The sequence below is a fragment of the Stenella coeruleoalba genome (assembly GCF_951394435.1).
Source record: "Stenella coeruleoalba genome assembly, chromosome: 4".
NCBI classification, from domain to species: domain Eukaryota; kingdom Metazoa; phylum Chordata; class Mammalia; order Artiodactyla; family Delphinidae; genus Stenella; species Stenella coeruleoalba.
This window is the reverse complement of record NC_137149.1, coordinates 14,563,619-14,590,146: the sequence shown is the minus strand read 5'-3', so window position 1 is coordinate 14,590,146 and position 26,528 is coordinate 14,563,619. Positions and strand designations below refer to the sequence as shown.

The window sequence follows — 26,528 nt, the reverse complement described above, 5'->3', positions numbered from 1 at the left end:
CTAGTTTAATTCTATTATGATGAGATAACATATTTAAAATTTGAGACATCCTGTATAGCCCAGAATATGACCTGTCTTCATAAATGTTCTGTGTATATTGAAAAAAATACATATTCTGTTGTCATTAGGCAGGATGCTTTATAATGTCAATTACATCAAGTTGGTTATTAATGTTTCAAGTTTTCTATACCCTTACTGATTTTCTACTTGTTCTATACATTAGTAAGAGAGAATAATCAACATATTTGACTCTAACTGCAGATTTGTCTACTTTCTCTTTTAATCAATTATCATTTCTTTCTTTATGTATTTTCAAGCACTTTTATTAGGTATACAGATATTTACTTTGAACTGTATAGTCTTCTTGAAGAGTTGAACCTTTTGTCATTATGAAATGAAAATCTACATTATCCCTAGTAATATTCCTTGCTCTGAGTCTAAATTAATATGGCCATGAAATTTTAGGCCATTTTTCTCAAAATGTTCTTTGTGATTCCTGTCTCTCCTCTCTTCTTGGAAATCCAATTATACATATGTGAAACTGTTTGGTATTATCCACAGCTCACTGAAGCTCTGGCATATTGTATTTCTCTAGTCTTCCTTTTGGGTTATTTCTATTGTTACATATTCAAACTCACAGATCTTTATTCCCAAGGTCAAATAATTGAATGTATTTTGTAAAGAAATTATTGAGTAGGAGAGCAACAGAAAAAGCATTTCTATAAGTGATGAACATAACCAGAATGTACAGCATTTTTTTATGAAAGAATGACCCAAGAAAGATCCAAGAGATCAATAAAGAAATCCAGATACAAAGAGATCAAAGGCTAGATGGGCCTGTGGCACAGAGAACTGAAATAAAGAGAAGTGTGAAGTAGATATTTCAAAGGAAAATTTATAAAATTTAGTAGAGTATATAAAAATACCAAGAAGAGGGATATATCAAGATGAAATTGTTTTAAGCCTTAGTGACCAGAAAAATGATGGTAACATGTAGGAGACATACATATAGCTTAGGTGAAGTGAGCAATGAAATAAATTTTAGACTAATTATAGGAAACTATACAAGTATAAGCATCCTGGAAGAAACTGGGCATAAGTAAATGAAGCTCATGTGAAAAGTCAATCCTAAGATATACATATTCAGTCAAGAGTAGAATAATTGAACCAAAAAAGATCAATAATTATCTATGCAAGAAATTATATAATGAGAAAAGCATAGTAGGCTAAGGGACTATAATCATAGGTAGAGTAGGAGAGAAGAAAGTATAAAAAGCAACAGAAATAAAGGAATAGTTCGAGATAAAAGGGAAGATAGCATAGCTTAAAGTCATAAAAGCTAGTAGAAGAGTGATTAAATGACAGGACCTGGAGTTTCAATATTATAAACGTCTGCAGAAATCTAAAGAAAAAATAAGAACTGAGAAAATGATATATTCATGATATTCAAGGTGGAAAGAGTCAAAGTAACAGTAGAAATACCTAATCATCCTTAGTAGAAGAGAAGCAGTAGCAACAGTGTCAGGCTGGGAGAAATTAAAGGTCTCTGAAGTGCTCCACCATACTATGACCACCAAGTGTGAAGGAACAACAATTTCTAACCAGACACAGAGAGCTTCAAGTATGCAGACCTTTAACTACGAGTAAAAACCTAAATTAGGAAAAGGTGTTACAGTGAAGTGCCATAAAAGATATGCTTTAAATCAGAGTGCTTTAACATTCATATTTCCACAAAACAAGTCTTCCCTTAAAACATCATCACTGTTAATAATAAACAAACCTTCTGACTCTAACTTAGGTGGGTTTACACAAAGTTTAGAGACATAAAAGTAAAGTTACAATTAAAACAGAACTATAGATAGTCTCTAAATTTTAAGATCAAAATAGGGTATCCAAAAAGTAAAATTCACGTTTGTCCTTTAACCATTTGTAAATGTATTTCAAATAAATCTAACTCTATAACTCTGTTCAGTCCTCTCTGTGGTCTATTAAATCCAGCATATTGAACAACAGAAAGTAAAGTGAGTTCTTTGGTAACTAGTATCCACAATTCCACACCTCATACAGTTTTCTTCAACCATCTGCCCTTTACTTTTATGGGAAAACCCATACTCCCAGTATATCTGGATTTTAAGATTCTGAAAAGTATGACCCAAATCATTTGTTCAAGAGTTTGAGGAAAGTTCCTTTTAAAACTTTGGACAATAATTGAGTTAATAGTGTCTTGACTGTTTATTTAAAGTCAGATATTTCTAGTGATAAACTATTAATAGATGTAACAAAGTTTAGAAATTACAGAACTGTTTCACCACTAGAATCTGTTGCATGTTTATATGGGAATAATAACAAAGTCAAAAATTTTTATATCTTGCATGAAATTGATTGTAGTTCGACAGAAGTCAGACAGCTTTAATATGGCCAATAAGAAATAAAAAAACATTTTCAGTTCCTATTTCCTGCTTTCCTGTCCTGCCTGTCCCTATAAACACCATCATACTTCATAATATATGGTTGGGTACATTAAAAATTCAAGAGAATTGACAGAAACCTATTAGAAAAAAAAATAAAGTTTAAGAAGATTGCTAGATACAAGATCAGAAAACAGTAATTAATTTTACTCTAAACAGCAACAAACAATTAAAATATTTAGTACCACAATAGCTACTATGTCAGAAGTGGCTTTGTTTGAAAGTAACAGAAAAAAATTATAGTTATGTAAACAAATAAAGGTTTATTTTTCTCACATGGCAAGAAATCTGGAAATAAGCAGTCACTTGATTCAGTTGCTCTACAAGTCAGCAAGTACCTGAGGGCTTTTTCCATCCGATTGCCATGTTTTTTATACTTATGTTTTGTCATTTCTTATTCACAGAATAGTAGCTCTAAGCACCATGTCTTCACACCTGCATCACAAGCAGGGAGAACAGGGAAAAGATATCATCAGTAACACACCTGTCTTTTGCCAGAAAAAAAAAGTTCCTAATAATCACCCTTCGAAAGACTTCCTAAGTGTCATTGACCAGAACTAGGTCATACAGCCACCTCAAGCTGCAGAAGTTAAAAATTGCTGCTAGATTAGCCAATACACAGAATCTGCACAGACTCTTCTTAAAACCCCATCAAAATATATAAGGTACCTATGAACGAAATTTAATAAAAGATATGGAAAAACGTAATAGAGAAAATAATTACAACTTATTTAAAGACATAAAAGGAGACTTAAATACATAGAAAGATATATTCAGGAAAGAATCAATCCTGTGAAGATAGCAATCATTTCCTAGTTAACCTATGAATCAATGGAATTCCAATCAAAATCCCAACATTTTTGTAGAAATTCAAAGTTTATCATAAATTTTACCAACTTTAGTTATATGTTGTCACCTCTAGAGATTGATGGAGGAGAAAAGGGTAGAAAAATGTGTCTTTACCTGTATCTATAATATTTCATTTCTCTAAAAAGATAATTACTTTGAACAGGTATAGTAAGAAATAAATTTGTATTGTGTTAAGCCATGTGATTTAGGAGTTTTTTGTTAATTCAGCATAACTAATTTATCTGACTCATATAAGGAGAAAGATATAAACAATATGGGTAGGGATAAGTAAATTATGAACTGAAATTAAAATGTAAAAGAAAGTACAGCCCAATTTTTTAATGAAACAAACATGAACCCATCTATAAAATGGAAAATAAAGTACATAGTAATCACATCATACATTAAACTTTACACAAATATTCCCATTTTATCAGTTACTCATATCTTTATAAAAATGAAATTTCTGCTATGCAATGTTTAACCCTTATAAGCTATGGGTGGGTAGAAAAAGGCAACATGCAATCATCACATGAGGTTAGATTACCATGACTAATAAGCCAGGGATGGAAGATCTTATTGGAAGCAAGATGGTCACAGAGAGCAGGACCCAATGCAGCACAGCAGAATTCAACATTCAGCTTCCCTTGGGGTGGGCTGAGGAACAGCAACAAAAGCTACAGTATGTGCACTGATTCTGAGAAACTGAGTGTTTGCTAAACTATCACCATTTTACTACCCCAAAAGAACTTACACTAACCATCCCTTTACCCCTATTTGTTTCTCCCCGCAACCGCCTCCTCCAAAAAAAACACATAAGATCTTTTGATTCTTGCATTAAATAGCATCAGCAAGACCACATCCACATCTAGAGAAGAAAGCAGACTCAGTTCCCAGGGGTCCTTGATCAATATCTCTGCCTCTTGCTTTCCAGTAAAGCCCATTTATCGTCAGTCTATCCACTTACTCAGAACCTTAAATGAGCGTCCTTGATGTAACTTTAGTCTGAGGACAAAAATTCATTTTTCTCACATTATCTTTGAGATGATCTTTTAAGTTTTAGCTAATGAAGTCGACTAGTGAAGCTGAAAAGAAGAAAAAGCTAAGTATGAAAAAGGCCTATGAAACAAAGTAAAACAAAAACTGGTATAGAATCAGATCACAAGTCACCTGAAAGACTACAGAGAAGCACAGAGGCAAGCGCAGGAGGAAAGTCCCGGCAGTGGATGAGCCCTGGCAAGGGAGCAGAGAAACACGTGGTATAGTTCTGTGTGACTGCACTGCTTGACAAATTCTATAATATACTTGACCTTAGTAATAATCAAATAATTGAACATGTAAGCAATAATTATATTCCATTCCTCCCCATCTAATACAGTAATGAAAAAAGAAGTATACATATTGTGGATGAGGGTACAGAGGATGGATGCTCTCATATACTGTAAATGAGAGCATTTATTAGTATAATCACTTTGGGAAGTCAATATCATGTTATGGATAAAACTTTTAAAATGCTCATACATTTCCACCTAGAAATTCTATTTATATTAGTTTATCTTAGGAAATAACAGCACAGATTGCAGAATAATTTATAAAGGAAAAAAATGTATACAGTCGAAACAAGCCAACAAGGTGGCATATTAAATAATGAAACATCCATACAGTGCAATTCCTGAAATGACTGAAAATATATAATAGAAGACTACTGAAGGAGAATATATCCATGATATTTTCACTAAGTAAAGGGCAAGTTATTAAATAGTATATGTGGTATAATCTCAATTTTGTAAAATGTACATACATATACATTCGTGCCCAAACATGTGGACACACACTCATAATGACTGAATAATATACACTTTTGCAAAAGTCACCTACCTCTGGATCATAGGCATCTTGTCAGTTTTTGGTGTAGGACATACCAAGGTTCCCAAGGAACACACTAAATAAAAAAGTTCTACGCTGGTTCTTGTTTTGCTGAGTGAAGTATTCCCGCTGAGGGGAAGAGCTGCAATGCTTAGGGCAACAGAGGGATAACCCACTGGAAAGGTTAGGGGTATAACTTGTGAAAAAGAAAGAGGCATAGGACAGACAGCAAGAGAAACAAAGGAGAGAAGAAAGATGATTAGAGTATTTTAAGAAGTTTTGCACTGTGGTATGCAATTGAACTGCTCTTCTGTCATCTCATGAGAATTTCAGTAAATGCTGCAGCACTTGACAATACTTTTAGAGTTGGCTTTGTGGTAGGGCTTGAGGGAAATACTGCTTACTGGATCCGTTGATTTGTTTTTACTGAAGTTTTTAGAGATTCAACAAAATGCTAAACATGGCCTCTAGGGGAATATTTTTATTTCATATAGGAGAAGACCAGGGAAGGCCCACATAGAAAGGCAAAACTCTGGGCATCAATTCAAAAAGGAAAAGAAACAGAGTATAAATACTGCTAAGCAAAATACGCATCTTACTATCCAAGCCATGATGGGTCAGGCAGTGAGAGCTCACAACAAAGGTGATATAAAGCAGAAACCCAAATAAGAAAGTCAGTTGGTATTGGTGAGGGCCAACAACAGATGTCAGGAAGTAAGTCACTGGGAGACTCAGGTTCAAAGTAAGAAATTCAACTCACTTCAGCGTAGGGTAAGAACTTCCACACTACAGAACTACAGTACTAATCAGGAGCCCATCCCCTGCGGTGTATAGAATACACAATAGGAGCCAAATATTTTAAGGTAGAGTTTTATGAAGAAAACCAAATCATTTGGATACCAGAGTACCCAAAACAGAGAAACAAAGAACAACATTTACGCAAACCTTAGTCAATTAATTATTTTTATAGCTCTTATTAAGCTCCTCTGACTTATACAAGGACTGTATCTAGAATGTAAACTAGTGGTAAGCCTGAAATTGAAGGGGGGTATTGCAGTAGCAGACTTAGAAAAACTTGAGTTTTGGAAGTCAGGCGAACTTTACACTTCTCATTTATCATGAATTCCTAAAACCAAAAAACTTTATTCAAAGGTCAAACTCCATTTCAAAAATAAACTTTAGTATTAAAAACAAATAAACTGCCAATCATTTCAAGATTCTGCAGTGCTCCTGCAATTTAATAATAACCAAAACAGCACTTACATCTATAAAAGTAACAAGACTTTGCTTTGTGCCCCACCCCTAGCAATACTGACATCCGAAATAAAGGACCTGGGGAGGTAAACTGAGCCTCATAAATACTCCAGATATGACTGCAGACATCACAATAACTTTCCTACAGAAAAAGAGGGGGGGAAAAAAAGACTAGTTTTGCTATCAGCAAGACTAAAACAGCACACCTCATCAATAATATTACCCCTGTTTTATCTTAAAATGTACACCAAAGAAAACATGGAAGAAAGAAAAATACTCTGTCTTGTTGACATTAATTCAAAATGCACTTATGCCCCACATTCTTGCAACTTCCAGTTTGAGCCCTGATTTCTTGGGTAACCTATAACTGAGAAAATGCACCTAAACCTACTACAATGACCTTTCAATTCTATGCCATTATATCTGAGCATTAAAAGAGCATAGGGCTTCCCTGGTGGCGCAATGGTTGAGAGTCCGCCTGCCCATGCAGGGGACACAGGTTTGTGCCCCAGTCCGGGAAGATCCCACATGCCGCGGAGCGGCTGGGCCCGTGAGCCATGGCCACTGAGCCTGCGCGTCTGGAGTCTGTGCTCTGCAACAGGAGAGGCCACAACGATGAGAGGCCCGCGTACCACAAAAAAAAAAAAAAAAAAAAAAGAGCATAAAGAAGCTCATAAGTCTTAAATTTTCCCATATTTAAATAACAGTATGGTTCTCTGTATGTGATATTGTAAATATATGCTTTATATTCTGCAACAAGGTATTTGGCTCTACAAGAAGAAGTGTTACACTTACACTACTTGCAAGTATAAACTGTTCAAGATTAGGAGTTAAACCCTCTGAATTCATAGAGATTTTAAGCTGATAATGAAAAATTGACAGTGATCAAGAGGCATGGAAAAGAAACTAAGATGCTAGTGAAGATTCCGGAATAACGCTTAAGAAAGTGATTAACACTGGCACTGGCCGTAAAGGTCAGCATGTTGCAGTGCAGGTGCATCTACAATATAATTCACTCCATGAAGCCACATATAAGCTCCATATTACCCAAAGGGGCTGTTTTATAGCTCAGAAGAGTAGGAACTAGGTCTTACTCACCACTGTAAACCCAACCCTGATACCAAGTAAGTGCTCAATAAATTTGTACTGAGAAAATCAATTAATGCAAAAACGAACAGGTCAGGCTCTCAGAAGAAATGAAGTAAAATGTGAAAGGGAACAACCTAAATAGCAAGCCTACCCTGCAGTTTACCTGAAGGGTACTTACTCAGACACCAAAATCCTCTCTACCAGAAAAGTACATCTCTCTGCCCAGAAGCCCCAGCAGCACACAACTTGAGCACTTCAGTCCTGGTTCAGATCCCAGAAGAGCAGTGCCAATTCTGTGGTCTAAGCTGGACATTGGTAGGAGAATGGGTGAATCTAGCATCAATTCAAGAGAACAAGAGAACAATAAGAGTAGCTACCACTTACTGAATGTTTACCACGTGACAGGTACTGTACTAACCACTGTCCAGGCTTTACTCATTTACTCTTCACAAAATACTTCAAGGTGTTATTATTCTCATTTTACAGATAAGGAAACAGAGACCCATAGAGTTGAAGCTATCTATCCAACATCACACAGCTAATTTTAAAAATGAACCTAGAATTTGAACAGGGCTTGTCTAAGCACAAAGTCTTTTTTCTATTATAACACCATCCAGAATGACAGAGTAGCTCCTAATTTCGAGAGGTTCCAAGAGACTAATTACATTCAATCCCTTCAAGTTGATCTTAACCCTCAAAACCAATTTGCTATAGCAGGGTCATGATGACCACCCTGGAACATAATTCCCTGTGACACTTTGAGACTTGGTCATCAAACACATTTCATATGCATGAGATGACTTTTATAGCTAACTGACATCTTTTGTAATCTGGAGCGAAAACTGAATAGGAGAAAAGAAAAAAAAATGTGTGGGGAGAAGGGGGAGTAGGTGGGCGAAGGAATTAAGAAAAACAATAAGAGGGAAAGGGTACAAAGGGAAAAGGAAAAACAGAGGCTGAGACCAGATTATTATTTGAAAGCTATTACTCTGTTAAATGAAACCTGGAACTCCAGGGTCTTTGAAAAGTAAGTGTGAAAAATGAGAGATTTTTGCCAATAGACCCAGTAAAAATAAGCAGCTACAACAGTGTAGCCCATTGTTTTGAACCTTCTTTAGCCTACTTAACTAAATTTAAACATGACAGCCAGTTTCATAAATTCTTTCCACTATTTTGTTCTTTTAATGTAGGTTGAAATTGGAACTTTCTCTGTTCCTTTTCTCCACCTTTCAAATAAGTCCGAATAACAGATTCTCTCAGACCCCTGTGTCACCAAGACTCACAATGCCTACACATGTCCAGCTATGTTTCTAAGGGTTTGGGGACTTTTTTTTTTCCTGGTGATCTCTTTATGACTTTATTTTGTCCTGTTATTACTACCTTTACCTAAAAAGGCTAGATTTAAGTAGTTCATCTAGTGGTACTTATGTTTTCTCCAGTAAAATTATACAACTATACTATGAACTCCAAAACCAAGACTTCAGCATCACATTAGTTTGATGTAGTTTTACTTTTTAACTTTCAAATTACTTTAATCAACCGTTTCCCTATCCAGCTTGTACCAAGTGTTTAATCATGTCAACAACACTACCCTGGCTGCCATACTAGATTTCCTCGCCACCTATCTTCTGCTGTAACCACTGTGTCACATTGTGCAGCATTAAAGTTATATTTACCATTCACTGAGTTCCAGGCACTGGGCAAGGTGCCACTCCACAATCATGGGGAAACTCCACAATCTCTTTTCTCCTCTGATGTACCCAAGCTAAAGAGTATTTTCTGGAAGAGTTAAGATACTAGGTCAATTTTTTTCTACCATATATTCATACTACCCAATCTGAGCTGGGCTCTTAAATTTATTCAGAACTTCACTCCTTTATCCCTATGTATAAATACCTGTTCAGCCTCTACCATATGCCAAGCCTGATTCTAGGCACTGGAAATATGATGAATAAATGAATCAGACAAAATCCACACCATCATGAGGCTTACAATTTATGAGAAAGACAAATTAAAAGCATATAATATAATATTAAGTAATGATAAATGTTATGAAGCAGAGATCCATGCAAATTGTTTCCCTAACACATAAAAAGAATTCCTTTTTACTTTTCTCATATCTTCAATCCTATATATAGTCCCCTAAATCTCTGTAGATTAACCCTTCCTTCCATTTTACAGATAAGGTACAGGATGGTCACCATTTATACTCTTGGCTCCTCTACAGCTCAAAATATCTCTGTACCTTCACCCACTGTACCAGGGATAATGCTGTCAAAGTAAACTCAACTCAAGCTGGTTTATACAGTAAAAGAAATTCATTGGCTCACATAACTGAAAATTCTAGAAGTAATCAGGCTTTGGGCACATGGCAAAGATCCAGTTGTTCTGATTTTCTCTATTCTGCCCTTTTCCATGTTTAAGCTTCATCCTCAAGCTGTGCTGCCTTCCCTCAACTGAAAGAGAGCTGCAAGGAGCATGCTTCGTCATTCATATACTGGGAGTTAGAAATGAGTCACTTTTACAGCATCATAAAAAATCCAAAAAATCCTAAACTCTGGCTAAACCATCATGGTAACAATTACCAGGAAATGCCTTGGGGAAGACTGGATTAAGTCTGAGTTTATCAGTGGAGCAAAGCAGATGGGGTTACACTAACTGGCTTAGGACAATAAGAAACAAATTCAAAGCTGGGGTCAGTTCCACTAACCTGCATGGCTAGGCCATGGTGGCATGAATAATGAGACCACCACAATGTTCCTTAACTTATTCTTTCCTCCATAGCATGTTTCTGAAAGCAGTATCCTTCCTCTCAGCTAAGACAATTTGAATTTTGGAATGACCATTGTTCTAAAAAACTATACAAAATAAATCTGAAATTAAGATAGACAAGAGTAATTCAAATAAATATTTAAATTCCTGCTATATTGCATTGTGCTACATGATTGTGTAGCCAAATTACTTTTCTACTGCCTGTTTTGATTAATTGATGAGTAATATACAATTTTATCAGGTGCATTTATTTTGTATGCATCTCTTAATCATCTGTATTCAATGACTGTTGCAGTAACAGTAACTCAAGAAAGGCAAAGTAACTAAGGGATTAGACCACTTAGGTCACCTGACCAGGAAAAATACCCAGACTAGCTAAAGTTTCAACAAAGGTAAGGGAAATTTAAACTGGATAGTAGAGGAGAGAAATTATGACTGTCAGTTATGTCATTGAGAATAGTTTCAGTAGCAAGGACTATATAGTTTATTTCACTAATCATCTTGACTCAAGATTTTTAGATGATGGCAAGTGGCCATTGCTTTGAAGAAGTCACTAAACTGAAACTGTATCTTCCCTTATAAAGGATAAATAAAACTTCATGCTTTCCCAAAAATGGAGACCCTATATTATAATGTGGGAGCTAAATATCATGGGAGAGTACATGTAGATCTATATCAGATACAATTTATATACAATCTCAGATAAGTCCAGCCCCCAGAACTTGAGATGCTTGCTCAGTTAGGTTTCTTGTACTTTCAGCAAGCTCTATTATTAAAAATAAACAAGGAATATGAAATTTTTATTAGTTGCCCCATTTAATAGACATTTAGCATCTATCTTTCACATGACATAACAATAAAGGAATCAGAACATAATAGCTACTTATTTAGACTTAACTCTAATACTATGATGCACACAATTCAATCATTCTTCATTATTATGAAGACATTTTAGGATATTATACTAACTCTGATTACCATCTATGAACATCTATAAACAATAAACATCATCTATCAAGGTCTTGGCTGCCCATTCTACACCACAGCATAGCACTACACCACAGCTTAGCACCAGCTCTGAGGCAGACAGGTCCTGGGAAAAGTCTGCCACAGAGGCATCACAGATCTCAGGCAGAAGCACAGCCACCTCAATTCCTGCAGCCACAATGCCCCGAGCCCCAGCCTACTCCACACCACAGTCTTGCACTAGATATGGGATGAACACAACAGAGAATGACATGTGACCATGGGCTGCTCCTGAGCAGAAGCATGGATGCCTACACAGCTGGCAAATAGATCTGCCGTCATCACAGAGGATTCACTACACAGGCAGCATGTAAGTCTCATCAAACAGAGCCTGATCAAACCCAAGCCTCAGGGCTTCCACTCCAATGACTGGGGAGCAGACTCCACCTCCAACAGGGCAGTAACAACCAGGGAGCAAAGAGAAAGCCCCACCTCACATCCACCACAGACTCTAGACACTGCAACACCAACCACACCCCCTATCAAGGGGACAACAGCCAGCACACTCTGACTAAAGATGTGGTTTGCACCCATACCAAACCAGCCCTTGCACTAAAAACACTGGACACAGCCTGTGTAGGGATGCTCCCACATAAACACACCCCTTCAAGAACACAGCATATAACTGTTTCCCCTAAATTCGTAGAGATAGAGAAAGATAAGTAAAATGAAAATGTAGAGGAACTACTCCCAATTAAGAGAACAAGAGAAATACCCTGAAAGAACAAATGATAAAACAGACCTCAGCAGTCTACTAGACCCTGAGTTTAAAAAGGAGGTAATAAAAATGCTACAGAAATTAAGAAAGGTTATTGATAGAAATGCAATCACTGTAACAAGGAACTAGAAACTATAAAGATGAACTAATCAAAATTAGACAATCCAATTGCCAAGATAAAAACCAATCTAAAAGCAATGAATAGCAGACTAAATGACAGAGAAGAACAAATAAGTAACCTGGAATATAAAATAATGGAAATCACCCAATCAGAACAGCAGACTGAAAGACAGATGAAAAAAATGAAAGCAACTTTAAAAATCTATGGTATAATATAAAGCATGGCAACCTACGCATAATAGGGGCTCCAGAAGGAGAAGAGAGAGAGAAGGGGATCTAAATGTATTTGATGAACTTATGGCTGAAAACTTTCCAAACCTAAAGAAGGAAACAGATATCCAGGAGAAGAGAGAGAGAAGGGGATCTAAATGTATTTGATGAACTTATGGCTGAAAACTTTCCAAACCTAAAGAAGGAAACAGATATCCAAGCACAGAGGATCTCAAACAAAATGAACCCAAACAGACCCACACCAAGACATACCATATAAAATGCCAAAAGACAGAGGATTCTAAAGGCAGCAAGAGAAAAACAAAGAGCCAGTTACAAGGGAAAAACCCTCCATAAGGCTATCAGCTGATTTCGCTGCAGAAACTTTGCAGGTCAGATATGTTCAAAGTCCTGAAAGGGAAAAACCTGCAAACTAGGATACTCTACCCCGAAAGATTATCATTTAGATTAAAAGGAGAGATAACAAATTTCTCAGACAAACACTAAAAGAATTCAGCAATATTAAACCTATCCTAAAAGAAATATTGAAGAGTTTTCTCTAAATAGAAAAGAAGCAAGAATCTATAGGAAAGGGAAAATCACAATAAGGCAGGCAAATATGTAAAAGGATTGAAGCACTTAAATAAGTCAGTACATAGATTAAAAAATAATTAAAATATTTTAAAAGTGATTATAACTACAACAAACAGCAAAAGGATAAGCATTAAGAAGTAAAATAGGACATCAAAATCACAAAATGTAAGGGAGGGGAGTACAAAAATGTAGATCTTTTAGAATGTATTTAACTTGTATGACTATCAGTTTAAAGCAAGTAGATACAGTTATGGGTCAACATACTTGAAATCCAGAGCAATCACTAAGCAAAACCTTACAAAAGATTCACAAAAACCAAAAGAAAGTAACTCATGAGTACTACAAACCACAAAAGGAAAAACAAAAAGAAGAAATGAACAAAGAAAAACTACAAAAACAACTAGAAAACAAGGAATAAAATGGCAATATCAATAATTACTTTAAATTCAATGGACTAAATGCCCCAATCAAAACACATAGAGTGGCAGATTGGATTAAAAAAACCCAAGAACCTACAATATGTTGCCTACAATTAACTCACTTCAGGGTGAAAGACACACACACACACACATGCACACAAAGTAAGGTGATGAAAAAAAGATATTTCCTACAAATGGAAACAACAAGATAGCAGGCATAGCAATACTCATATCAAACAAAACAGACTTTTAAAACAAAGGCTATAACAAGTGACAAAGAAGAGCATTACATAATGAAAAAGGGATCAATACAAGAAGACAATATTACACTCATTAACATATATGTAACCAATACAGAAACACCTAAATATATAAAGCAAACATTAACAGACATAAAGGGAGAAACTGACAATAATACAACAATAGTAGGAGACTTTAAAACCCCACTCATATCAATGGACAGAAAATCAACAAGGCAACAGAGGTCCTAAATGAACAATGAACAATAGAACAGCTGGACTTAATTAGCATCCGCAGTACACTGCATCCAAAAAACCCAGAATACATTCCTTTCAAGGGTGCAGAGAACATTCTCTAGGGTAGACCATGTACTAGGACACAAAACAAGCCTCAACAAATTTAAGAGGACAGAATTATTTCAAGTATCTTCTCTGAACACAACAGTATGAAACTAGATATCAACCATAGAAAGAAAAACAGGGAAAGAATGAACACACGCAGACTAAACATGCAACTAAAAAACCAATGAGTCAACAATGAAATCAAAGAAGAAATCAGAAAATACCTCAAGACAAACAATAATGAAAACACAACCTTACAAAATCTACAGGATGCAGCAGAAGCAGTTCTCACATGAAGTACACAGAGATACAGGCCTTCCTCAAGAAACAAGAAAAATCTCAAATAAACAACCTAAACTACCACCTAAAAGAACTAGAAAAAGAAGAACAAACAAAACCCAAAGTCAGCAGATGGAAGGAAATAATACAGAGAGGAAATAAAAAAATGGAGATCAAAAAAACAACAGAAAACCTCAATAAAACCAAGAGCTGGTTTTTTGAAAAGATAAATAAAATTGGCAAACTTCTAGTTAGGCTCACTAAGAAAAGAGAGAGGATCCAAATAAACAAAATAAGAAATGAAAGATAAGAAATAACAATTGATACCATAGAAATACAAAAAATCATAAGAGAATTATATGAACAGTTACATGCCAACAAATTGGACAACTAAAAGAAATGGACAAGTTTCTAGAAACATACAGCCTGACAAAACTGAGTCAAGAAGAAATAAATAACTTGAACAGGCTGATCACTAGAAATGAAACACAATCTGTAACAAATAAACTCCCTGCAAACAAAGTCCATGACTGGATGGCTTCACTGGCCAATTCTACCAAACATACAAAGAAGGACTTATACCTATCTTGCTCAGACTATTCAAAAAAACTGAAGAGAAGGGAACACTCCCAAATTCATTCTATGAAGCCACCATCACCCTGATACCAAAACCAGAAAAAGACACTACAAAAAAAAGAAAATGACAGTCCAATATCTTTGATGAATATAGATGCAAAAATCCTCATCAAAATATTGGCAAACCAAATCCAAGAATATATAAAAAGGGTCATACACCATGCTCAAGGTGGATTAAGTCCAGGGTCACAAGAATGGTTCAACATACACAAATCAATCTGATACTCCACATCAATAAAAGACAAAATTCACATGGTCATCTTAATAGACACAGAAAAAGCATTCAACAAAATTCAACATCCATTCATGATAAAAACGCTCACCAAAGTGGCTATAGAGGGAATATATCTCAACATAATAAAAAGCTATTTATGACAAACCCACAGCCAACATAATACTCCTTGGTGCAAAACTGAAAGCCTTATTGCTAAATTCAGAAACAGACAAGGATGCCCACTCTCACAGTTTCTATTCAATATAGTGCTGGAATTCCTAGTCACAACAATCAAACAAGAAAAAGAAATAAAAGGGATCCAACTTGGAAGGGAAGAGGTAACACTGTCACTATTTGCAGACAACATGATACTCTATAGAGAACCCTAAAATCTCCATACAAAAACTATTAGAACTAATAAGTGAATTCAGCAAGGTAGCAGGATACAAGATTGATATAGTGAAATCTGTTGCATTTCTTTACACTTATATAATGAAATATCAGAAAAAGTAAAAAAAATAAAAATCCAGTTTAAAATCACTTCAAAAAATAACAAAATACCTAAGAATAAACATAACCAAGGAGATTATGGACCTATACACTGAAAACTATAAAACACTGATAAGGGAAATTGAAGATAGGGTTCAAAGAAATGAAAAGATATCCCATGCTCCTGAATTGGAAGAACTGATTTTGTTAAAATGGCCATAGTACCCAAAGCAATCTACAGATATAATGCGATCCCTATCAAATTACCCATGACACTTCTCACAGAACTAGAAAAAATAATCCTAAAATTTATATGGAACCACAAAAAAGCCAAAATTGCCACAACAATCCCGAGGAAAAAGAACAGAGCTGCAGGCATAACCCTTCCAGATTTCAGATGATACTACAAAGATACAGTAATCAAAACAGCACAAAAACAGACACAGATCAATGGAACAGAATAGAGAGCCCAAAAATAAATCCATGCACCTATGGTCAATTAATTTATGACAAAGGAGGCAATACAATGGAGAAAAGAGAGTCTCTTCAGCAAATGGTGCTGGGAAAGCTGGACAGCTACATGTAAATCAACGAAATTAGAACACTCCATCACACCATATACAAAAATAAACTCAAAATGGTTTAAAGACCTAAATATAAGATATGACACCATAAAACTCCTAGAAAAGAACACAGGCAAAACATTCTCTGACATAAGTTGTAGCAATATTTTCTTAGGTAAGACTCCCAAGGCAAAAGAAATAAAAGCAAAAAATAAACAAATGGGACCTAATCAAACTTAAAAGCTTTTGTACAGCAAAGGAAACCATCAACAAAATGAAAAGATAACCTATGAAATGGGAGAAAATGTTTACAAATGATACAACCTACAAGGGGTTAATATCCAAAATATACAAACAGCTCATACAACTCAATATCAAAAAAACAAACAATCCAATCAAAAATTGGGCATAAGACCAAAATAAACATTTTTTCCAAAGAAGACATACAGATGGCCAACAGGCAAATGAAAAGATGCTCAACATCGCTACTTAATTAGAGAAATGCAAATCAAAACCACAATGAGGTATCACCTCATATAGGTCAAAATAGCTATCATCAAAAAGCCTACAAATAACAAATACTGGAGAGGGTGTGGAAAAAAGGGAACCCTCACACACTGTTAGTGGGAATGTAAACTGGTGCAGCTACTATGGACAAGAGTATGGAGGTTCTTTAAAGAACTAAGAATGGGGGCTTCCCTGGTGGCGCAGTGGCTGAGGGTCCGCCTGCCGATGCAGGGGACACAAGTTCGTGCCCCGGTCCAGGAAGATCCCACATGCAGCGGAGCGGCTGGGCCCGTGAGCCATGGCCACTGAGCCTGCGCGTCCGGAGCCTGTGCTCTGCAACGGGAGAGGCCACAACAGTGAGAGGCCCGCGGACTGCAAAAGAAAAAAAGTACTAAGATAGAGCTACCATATGCTCCAGTGATCCCACCACTGGGTATATATCTCAAAAAGATGAAAACCCTAATTCGAAAAAGATACATGCACTCCAACGTTCATAGAAGCACTATTTACAACAGCCAAGACATAGAAACAACCCAAGTGCCCAACAACAGACAACTGGCTTAAGAAGATATGTGTATGTGTATATATATATATATATATATATATATATATATATATATACACACACACACACACACACACACACACACACACACACACACAATGGAATTTTACTCAGCCATAAGAATGAATCAAATATTGCCATTTGCAGAAACATGGATGGACCTAGAGAATACTATGTGAAATACGTCGGACAGAGAAAGATAAATACTATATGATATCATTTACATATGGAATCTAAAAATACAAATTAATCTATATACAGAACACAGACAGACTTACAGACAAAACAAACTTATGGTTACCAAAGGGGAGAGGGAGGGGAGGAGGGACAAATTAGGAGTATGGGATTAACAGATGCAAACTGCTGTACAAAAATAGATAGGCAACAAGGATTTACTGTACAGCACAGGGAATTGTATTCAATAACCTATTATAATAACCTACAATGGAATATAATCTGAAAAAATATATATAACTGAATCACTTTGCTGTACACCTGAAACTAATATAATATTATAGATGAGCTATACTTCAATTTTTTAAAAGAGAGTAGCCCTTTCCAAACTATAATAAATTGAAATCTTTCTGCCTGCCAGCTTCTGTATACTATGATTATCAATATCTGATAATTATTTTAATCAGGAAATAGTCTCCCAGACCATCCTTACAGTCTCTTTTATGGACTTCCTAAGGCTACTCCCCAGCAAGAAGCCCAAGGCCCATCATTTGGCCCATAATCTCCTCTCTGTTCCAAATCAACCACAATTCTCATTGCAGGGTAAAGTGAACCCAGACTCCTGAGGAAGACAAATTGAAACTGGCAGGCAGTAGAATCTAGAACTGCTATCAAGATAGAAGCAATGATAAATTTCTCAAAGGTAGCTTTAAATGTCTACCCTTTAAACAGATACAGATAAAACAATCTTACGGATATCAGAGGGAAATGGGGGAGAGATTGGGAGATAGGGATTGACGTATACACACTACTATATATAAAATAGATAATTAATAAGGACCTACTGTATAGCACAGGGACCTCTATTCAATACTCTGTAATGACCTATATGGGGAAAGAATCTAAAAAAGACTGGATATATGTATATGTATAACTGATTCACTTTGCTGTACACCTGAAACTAACACAACATTGTAAATCGACTATACTCCAATAAAAACTTTTAAAAATAAATTTTTTTAATGTCTACCCTTTAAATTAATACAAATATCACAGTAAAAGCTTGCTTTGGGAGGGACTGGCCAAGGCAAAATTTTAGAACTGGGGTTTTTTTCTCGAGCACCCAACCCTCCTCTGTGGAACCTTTCCAGAAAGGCCACAGCACCTCATGCAAAGCAATCGTTGCGTTTACATTTCTCCTTCCATCTTACTAACAAAATTCATAGGAGAGGATCTCTTGACTCTCATTTAAAACTTAGACTAAATGTGTCACTATTACCTTTATTATGTGAATTTTCTTTTCATATAGAATACAAATGTGTAAAGTTAAAAGCTTTTTTCCTATTAGACATATTAAAAGTATCCAGAACTAAGTTAGGGAAGTACAGTGGTCATATGTTGCTGTTCCCTGCACGATACTCAGACTCTGCCATGGGATGCTACCTTTACCCATGAACAAAGTTATGGCAGGACTAACACAATCACTATGGCTCCCCTAGATTTGAAGTCTAGAACAGTGTCTGAAAGACTGACAATTTTTGGTTTCCATCCCAACAGTGAGAGAAGCACCCTGAAATGGATGTGCTTCATTTCTTGCCCTAGATCTCCAAGGTTTCTCTGGTTCCTGTGCTTTCGTGGTTCCTGTCCTTCAATTCTGAATCCATAGTTGTCCAATAAATTTCATTTTTTACTGTTTGCCAGAGACTCTTTCTATTGCAACTAAAGAAGTTAAACTTAAAGAAGTAGAAAATATGGATGCAAATTTGTCCTTACTGATTGTCTAAAATTACTCTATGTGAGCAACGGCCTGTGCCATCTTTACAGCAGGCTGCCACTACTTCAAATTTTGGAAAAAGAACAGGCATGAATCCTGTATTTCATTTCCAGTTAAAATTCTCCCTTACACATAGCCTGAATTCTCCCTGGTGTTCATTTATTTCCAGCCTCTGACCTTAGCAAGATCGACACTGAGCTACATGAAATTAATCAGATTTTTTTTTCATTTTAACTGAAATGAGAATTAGTTAGGAAAATCACTTACTCTTTATGATAATATCCCAAATGTGTAACAGCAATATTAATAAAATACTCTAAGAGGACTAGTGAGCAAAAGAGGTAAAACAGAAATCAAAACTGTCATAAGAAAAAGGCTGAAGGAAATTTGTTTGTTTTAAGCAAAAGAAAATTTAAGAATGCTTGACGGTTATCTTCAAATATGTAAATAACTATCACAGAGAAAGGTCAAAACTCAGAGTAAAAGGTAAATGCTACGGGGTGAATATTTAATTCAATGTGAGAACTGCCTTTCAACCACACTTTCCCAAAAAGGGAACTAGCCACAGGATTAGACAGAAAGTATCCCACCTCTGGAAATGTTTAAGAAGAGGCATAAACAGCATTTGTATGGAAAGCTAGATAATTCAACCCTCAGATTCTATATTTCTTTTTTTCCCTCAGATTCTATATTTCTATGTACTTCAAACTAAAATTTCAATTACTCTATTTTATATTCACGGAATACTGCTACCTAATATCTACTACAACTGAAATATTTTTCATGCAGAGGGTAATTATGTACAAAAAGAAACAAAGGAACTCCTGAAATTTACCCACAAACTGTACAGTTTGCCTTTTTGATTTCCTTTTTAGAACTGTACTCCTTGGATTCATACCTCATATGATAAATAAAAATAATTTTTTCATGTATAATTTACAAAATAAGTCACCATTTTCAGAGAAAAAAGCCACTTAGGACAAACCAATAGCAGATGTACTTATATTGAGGGTTGAGAAACCCAAGATGGCCTCATCTCAGAGAAACAAGAACAGTTTACTGGCTAAAGTTTTCATATTAACCTGAAGAAAATTTTTCATCTATCATTTCCATTTTGGAAAATTTTAGTTAGTTATGCATTTATAGTATTTAAGAAGGGTGGCAGGCACATGCTTTACACAAGTTTTCTAAGAAGCTTCCAGATCAGTGGCTGATGAAATAGTAAGTCTCTGCATTCCATGGATAGTACAAGCAGAGTAAAAAAATTGTTTTATAACAACAGTTTAACTTGTTACAGTGTTGCAATATTTCTCTATCCATATTACAAAATGCCTCCTGATGTAACTTATGTATAGAACCAATGCTAACTCTATAGAACACATTATTATAACAAAGGAGACATGGATTGGCAACTACAAGCAGCCACACTTAACATGCCAGTCCTAAGCTAACCATTCTTTTTCCTTGCCTCTTCCTACCAAATTTAATATTTTCATAACTAAAAATATCCCTCAAAATCAACTAACCATTAAGAAAGAAACGTTAGCATTGTACCTACACATATATAAAATGTATCTCTTATCATATACATGGATTACCAAACTTTACAAAGGAATAGATTAAAATAAACTCATTACAAATATGAAAGAAAAATTTGCCTCCATGTTTTCTCCAAAAAGGGTCATATACACAATTGACTTAGGGAATTTAACTCATTAGCTTTAACAATTAGAAATTAATTCACCTGGGGAGCTGAAGGTAGTCTGAATGCATGAATGTTATGCATCCTATCTTACATCAAGGAAATTCAGATTCAATATTCAATATTCCAGCATGGACCAACAAGCCATTTAACTATGATTTATATAATTAAACATAGAGACCAACATACAGATATCATTCCTCTCCTTTGTCTTTATTGTAGTATTTTTGTTATCTGGTAACTTGAAACTATATAAAACGTATGTTTACTAAGAAATCCTTCACTCATTTAAGTTTTTTTTTGATGTCTGTTGTTATGTTGTCTACATATCTTAAAACAATTATTTTCAAATAACCAGACAAAGAAAAGAATGACAGGCTTCAAGATGGCCGAAGAGTAAAACGTGGAGATCACCTTCCTCCCTACAAATACATCAGAAATACATCTACATGTGGAACAACTCCTTCAGAACACCTACTGAACACTGGCAGAAGACCTCAGACCTCCCAAAAGGCAAGAAACTCCCCACATACCTGGGTAGGGCAAAAGAAAAAAGAAAAAACAGAGACAAAGAATAGGGACGGGACCTGCACCAGTAGGAGAGAGCTGTGAAGGAGGAAAGGTTTCCACACACTAGAAGCCCCTTCGAGGGCAGAGACTGCAGGTGGCGGTGGGGGAAGCTTCAGAGCCGTGGAGGAGAGCGCAGCAACAGGGGTGCGGAGGGCAAAGCGGAGAGATTCCCCACACAGAGGATCAGTGCCGACCAGCACTCACCAGCCCGAGAGGCTTGTCTGCTCACCCGCCAGGGCGGGCGGGGTCTGGGAGCTGAGGCTCGGGCTTCGGAGGTCGGATCCCAGGGAGAGGACTGCGGTTGGCTGCGTGAACACAGCCTAAAGGGGGCTAGTGCGCCACGGCTACCGGGAGGGAGTCCAGGAAAAAGCCTGGAGCTGCCAAAGAGGCAAGAGACTTTTTCTTGCCTCTTTGTTTCCTGGTGCGTGAGGAGAGGGGATTAAGAGCGCTGCTAAAAGGAGCTCCAGAGATGGGCGCGAGCCGCAGCTAACAGCGTGGACCCCAGAGACGGGCATGAGATGCTAAGGCTGCTGCAGCCACCAAAAAGCCTGTGTGCAATCACAGGTCACTCTCCACACCTCCCTCCTGGGAGCCTGTGCAGCCCGCCACTGCCAGGGTCCCGTGATCCAGGGACAACCTCCCCGGAAGAACGCATGGCACACCTCAGACTGGTGCAACGTCACACCGGCCTCTGCCGCTGCAGGCTCACCCCGTATCCATACCCCTCCCTCCCCCCGTATCCATACCCCTCCCTCCCCCCGTATCCATACCCCTCCCTCCCCCCGGCCTGAGTAAGGCAGAGCCCACTAATCACCTGCTACTTTAACCAGCTCCTGTCTGAGAGAAAAACAGACGCCCTCAGGCGACCTACACGCAGAGGCGGAGCCAAATCCAAAACTGAATCCCAGGAGCTGTGTGAACGAAGAAGAGAACGAGAAACCTCTCCCAGCAGCCTCAGGAGCAGCGGATTAAATCCCCACAATCAACCTGATGAACCCTGCATCTGTGGAATAAATGAACAGACAACGAATCATCCCAAATTGAGAAGATGGACTTTGGCACCAACGATACATACTTTTTTTCCCCTTTTCTCTTTTTGTGCGTGTGTATCTGTATGCTTCTGTGTGAGATTTTGTCTGTATAGCTTTGCTTTTAACATTTGTCCTAGGGTTCTGCCTGTCCAGTTTTCTTTTATTTTCGTTTTTCCTTTTTTTTAGTATAGTTTTGAGCACTTCTTATCATTGGTGGATTTCGTTTTTGGTTTGCTTGCTCTCTTCTTTCTTTTTTCTTTTATTACTTTTTAAATTTTTTTAATATTTATTTTATTTAATCCCTCCCTCCCTCCCTCTCTTTCTCTCTTTCTCTTTCTCTCTTTCTTTCTTCTCCCTTTTATTCTCAGCAGTGTGGAAAACAGGCTCTTGGTCCTCCAGCCAGGCATCAGGGCTGTGCCTCTGAGGTGGGAGAGCCAAGTTCAGTACACTGTTCCAAAACAGACCTCACAGCTCCACATAACATCAAACAGCAAAAATCTCCCAGAGATCTCCATTTCCACGCCAAGACTCAGCTCCACTCAACAACCAAAAAGCTACAGTGCTGGACAACCTATGCCAAACAACTAGCAATGCTGGAACACAACACATTAGCAGAGATGCTGCCTAAAATCATAATAAGGTCACAGACACCCCAAAACACAACACCAGACGTGGACCTGCCCACAAGAAAGACAAGATCCAGCCTCATCCATCAGAACACAGTCACTAGTCCCCTCCATGAGGAAGCCTACACAACCCACTGAAACAACCTTAGCCACTTGGGGCAGACACCAAAAACAATGGGAAATACAAACCTGCAGCCTGCGAAAAGGAGACACCAAACACAGTAAGTTAAGCAAAATGAGAAGACAGAGAAACACCCAGAACATGAAGGAGCAAGGTAAAAACCCACCACACCTAAAAAATGCAGAGGAAATACGCAGTCTACCTGAAAAAGAATTCAGAATAATGATAGTAAAGGTGATCCAAAATCTTGGAAATAGAATGGAGAAAATACAAGAAACATTTAACAAGGACCTAGAAGAACTAAAGCGCAAACAAACAATGATGAACAACACAATAAATGAAATTAAACATTCTCTAGAAGGGATCAATAGCAGAATAACTGAGGTAGAAGAACGGATAAGTAACCTGGAAGCTAAAATAGTGGAATTAACTACTGAAGACCAGAATAAAGAAAAAAGAATGAAAAGAACTGAGGGCAGTCTCAGAGACTTCTGGGACAACATTAAATGCACCAACATTCAAATTATAGGGGTCCCAAAAGAAGAAGAGAAAAAGAAAGGGACTGAGAAAGTATTTCAAGAGATTATACTTGAAAACTTCCCTAACATGGGAAAGGAAATAGTTAATCAAGTCCACGAAGCACAGAGAGTCCCATAAAGGATAAATCCAAGGAGAAACACGCCAAGACACACATTAATCAAACTATCAAAAATTAAATACAAAGAAAAAATCTTAACAGCAGCAAGGGAAAAACAACAAATAACATACTAAGGGAATCCCCATAAGGTTAACAGCTGATCTTTCAGCAGAAACTCTGCAAGCCAGAAGGGACTGGCAGGACATATTTAAAGTGATGAAACGGGAAAACATACAACGAAGATAATGCTACCCATCAAGGATCTCATTCACATTTGATGGAGAAATTAAAACCTTTACACACAAGCAAAAGCTAAGAGTATTCAGCACAACCAAACCAGCTTTACAACAAATGCTAAAGAAACTTCTCTAGGCAGGAAACAAAAGAGAAGGAAAAGACCTACAATAAAACACCCCAAACAATTAAGAAAATGGTAATAGGAACATATATATTGATAATTACCTTAAAAGTAAATGGATTAAATGCTCCAACCAATAGACATAGACTAGCTGAATAGAAACAAAAACAAGACCCATATATATGCTGTCTAGAAGAGACCCACTTCAGACCTAGGGACACATACAGATTGAAAGTGAGAAGAGGCAAAAAGATATTCCATGCAAACGGAAATCAAAAGAAAGCTGGAGTAGCAATTCTCATATCAGACAAAGTAGACTTTAAAACAAAGCTACTACAAGAGACAAAGGGGGACACCACATAATGATCAAGGGATCAATCCAAGAAGATATAACATTGTAAATATTTCTGCACCCAACATAGGAGCACCTCAATACATAAGGCAAATACTAACAGCCATAAAAGGGGAAATTGACAGTAACACAATCATAGTAGGGGACTTTAACACCCCACTTTCACCAATGGACACATCAACCAAAATGAAAGTAAATAAGGAAACACAAGCTTTAAACGATACATTAAACAAGATGGAATTAATTGATATTTATAGGACATTCCATCCAAAAACAACAGAATACACTTTCTTCTCAAGTGCTCATGGATCATTCTCCAGGATAGCTCATATCTTGGGTCACAAATCAAGCCTTGGTAAATTTAAGAAAATTGAAATCATATCTACTATCTTTTCCTACCACAACATTATGAGACCAGATATCAATTACAGGAAAAAATCTGAAAAAAAAAGAAACACATGGAGGCTAAACAATACACTACTTAATAACCAAGAAATCATTGAAGAAATCAAAGAGGATTCAAAAAATACCTAGAAACAAATGACAATAAAAACACGATGACCCAAAACCTATGGGATGCAGCAAAAGCAGTTCTAAGAGGGAAGTTTATAGCAATACAATCCTACCTTAAGAAACAAGAAACATCTCAAATACATTTACACCTAAAGCAATTAAAGAAGAAGAAAAAACCTCAAAAGTTAGCAGAAGGAAAGAAATCATAAAGATCAGATCAGAAATAAATGAAAAAGAAATGAAGGAAACAATAGCAAAGATCAATAAAACTAAAAGCTGGTTCTTTGAGAAGATAAACTAAATTGAAAAACCATTAGCCAGACTCATCAAGAAAAAAAGGGAGAAGACTCAAATCAGTAGAATTAGAAATGATAAAGGAGAAGTAACAACTGACACTGCAGAAATACAAAGGATCATGAGAGATTACTACAGTCAACTATATGCCAATAAAATGTACAACCTGGAAGAAGTGGACAAATACTTAGAAAGGTATAACCTTCTAAGACTGAACCAGGAAGAAATAGAAAATATGAACAGACCAACCACAAGTAATGAAATTGAAACTGTGATTAAAAATCTTCCAATAAACAAAAGCCCAGGACCAGATGGCTTCACAGGCGAATTCTATCGAACATTTAGAGAAGAGTTAACACCTATCCTTCTCAAACTCTTCCAAAATATAGCAGAGGGAGGAACACTCCCAAACTCATTCTACAAGGCCAACATAACCCTGATACCAAAACCAGACAAAGAAGTCACAAAGAAAGAAAACTACAGGCCAATATCACTGATGAACATAGATGCAAAAATCCTCAACAAAACACTAACCAACAGAATCCAACAGCACATTAAAAGGATCATACACCATGATCAAGCAGGGTTTATCCCAGGAATGCAAGGCTACTTCAATATACGCGAATCAATCAATGTGATACACCATATTAACAAAATGAAGGAGAAAAACCATATGATCGTTTCAATAGATGCAGAGAAAGCTTTCAACAAAATTCAACACCCACTTATGATAAAAACTCTCCAGAAAGTAGGCATACAGGGAATTTACCTCAACATAATAAAGGCCATATATGACAAACCCACAGCCAACATCGTCCTCAATGGTGAAAAACTGAAACCATTTCCACTAAGATCAGGAACAAGACAAGACTGCCCATTCTCACAACTATTATTCAACCTAGGTTTGGAATTTTTAGCCACAGCAATCAGAGAAGAAAAAGAAATAAAAGGAATCCAAATCGGAAGCTGTCACTGTTTGCAGATGACATGATACTACACATAGAGAATCCTAAAGCTGCTACCAGAAAACTAGGAGAGCTTATCAATGAATTTAGTAAAGTAGTAGGGTACAAAATTAATGCACAGAAATCTCTTGCATTCCTATTCACTTATGATGAAAAATCTGAAAGAGAAATTAAGAAAACACTCCCATTTAC

At 36.6% G+C, this 26,528-nt stretch overlaps 1 protein-coding gene across 4 annotated transcripts in view; it reads right to left on the bottom strand.

Moving 5' to 3' along the window:
* Positions 1 to 26,528, bottom strand: part of LOC307185613 (uncharacterized protein) — a 913,805-nt gene that overhangs the window by 785,435 nt on the left and 101,842 nt on the right. For 2 of the 4 annotated variants that reach the window (XR_013828108.1, XR_013828109.1), the window contains exon 1: positions 7,690 to 10,931. The exons of the other annotated variants lie outside the window; for them this stretch is intronic. The gene's annotated coding sequence lies outside the window, so the exon portion shown is untranslated. Of the gene's footprint in view, positions 1 to 7,689; positions 10,932 to 26,528 lie in introns of those variants that run through there. 4 annotated transcript variants of the gene reach the window in all.